A 2,248-nucleotide genomic window follows, 5' to 3' on the forward strand; every position below is an offset into this window, starting at 1 on the left:
TGTACATGACTTTGACAATAAAGAAGAAAAAAATAAAGGTAGTTTAATAACTTTTTTCAAATTTACGATATAATATATGCAATAATTTCACTAACCATACCCAGGTTTCAATAAGAGCTAACTTCTACAATCTGATGAAAATAAAAAGTAGGACAAAAATAGTATTTTATAATATATTTTGAATTTGTGCAGATAGTAGACATTGGTAGTTATTGGACAGTTAGTAGTTGTTTTATGCCAGCAGAATTAACACAGTATTAATTCTAGGATGAAAATATATTGATTTTCTAATTCTCCAACTGAGGAATTTTAGATCCACATTATAAACATTGATAGGCCCATTTTCCTTAGTATGAAATGTTGAAATTCTAAATATCAAATTTAGTTATTTACCAACCTCATTTCCTTCTATTTACTGACTCACATATGTTTTTGGTTATACCTGCTATTTCCATGAAACAATATGTGCATTATTCCTTGTATACCACTGAATATTTTCATTCATGCTTTCTATCCCAAAGAAAACTTTTCATTCTTAAAAATGTAATTCAAAAGTCATTTCTTAAAACACCTCAATTTTAGATTTGTATTTGAACAAATTTCTGTTGTTATAACCACAATTATTTAGGAAAATATGTAGTTAGAAAAACTGTAATATTCAGTTTCTCAAAGAGAAAAGAGAGAAAGATACAGAAAACAAATTATTGACTTTCAAATTTGTAAAAATGTATTGGAATGATATTCATTTTCATGCAATTATGAAAGTTCATTATAAAAGATTTTTTGTTGTTGTTCTTCAGTAATGGGGCTTGAACACACAGACTGGATCAGCTGTCCCTGAGCTTTTTACAGAAGGCTAGTGCTCTATCACTTTGAGACACGGCTCCATTTCTGGTTTTCAGGTGGTTAATTGGAGTTAAGAGTCGCATGGATTCTCCTTCCCCGGGCTCGTTTTATACTGTATCCTCAGATATAAACCTTCTGAGTAGCTAAAATTACAGGAATAAGCCTCCAGCACCTGGTATAAGACAGTATTTTTGGCTTTCCCTCTTCATGTATGTACAAACTTTTCTCAATTATGTATTTATTTATTCATCCAACAATTAGCTGTCAAACCCTGCATCATACTAAAAATTCCAAACTTTTGTTTCAAACACTTCACGTTTTTTCCTTAGTGTCTGACTATATAGCGCATTCCAGAATACTTCGGATCACCTGGCTTTCACCTCCACAGTGTTAGTTTTGGAGGTATGTGACCTTAAGCCTGGTCTACCAATAGACTTTCATTAAGGAAAAATCTCTAACATCAAATATTATAAACAATCATGTTAATTTATGGGCATAAAAACAGGAGCTATTTAGTTTATACATCATTGCTTAAAATATTTTAATATCATCTCACAACTAGTTTAACAGTTAACCTTATTAATGTCCTTTGCTGTTCATGTATAGAAATAAAATCAGAAAGTCATAATTTACAATGCATTTACCATATGATTTTTTCCTGAACCACTAGAATTTCTGGAGCATATAATGTAGTGTTAAAATATTAAATAATCTTATAAATAATGGTTCCTAACATGATCATCATGAAGGCATTAAAGTTAAAAACAAATCAAATCAATTTTAGGTGCAAGAATGAACATACCTGTAAGCTCTTCATGTTTAGTTTCTGCCACACACAAATGATTTCCTCAGTACTAATGTGAGGAACAATATAGTACATCAATGTTAGGTTTATATTCTGACTAATGTAAGTGTGATACAAGTAATCATTTTCCCAATCAATTATTTTTTCATTAAAAGTTATGTTCATTAATCAGAATTGGAATTTACACTTCTCTCAAAATGTTTACTATCAGATAAAATGTTCTTGTCTGTAAACATACTAAGGAAAATCTGGGAGACAACTGGGAACAATTATTTTCTTTGCCTTTTCTTCAATGCTAAAAACAAACAATAAAATACCCTTAGGTCTACATATCATCATAATGGATTTTTGTGAGGAAGTAATTAGTTCTAGTGTAGAAATGGTCTTGGGTTTTGTTCCTATCTAGTTCCTTTATCCACATAAACTATCTTGTGGCACATTAGTTTTCATGATGCTATGTAGCATAAGAGTAAAATACTATGAAAAACAATAATAGTATTTAATGCTTATTTTTGAGTTTCAACTAGTCGCTTTAGATAACGTTGCAATTTGGAAAATATTTCTTCTTAAAGAAATAGGTCTTTTTTGGCTATTTTT

This window comes from Perognathus longimembris, chromosome 12, assembly GCF_023159225.1.
Source record: "Perognathus longimembris pacificus isolate PPM17 chromosome 12, ASM2315922v1, whole genome shotgun sequence".
Lineage (NCBI taxonomy): Eukaryota > Metazoa > Chordata > Mammalia > Rodentia > Heteromyidae > Perognathus > Perognathus longimembris.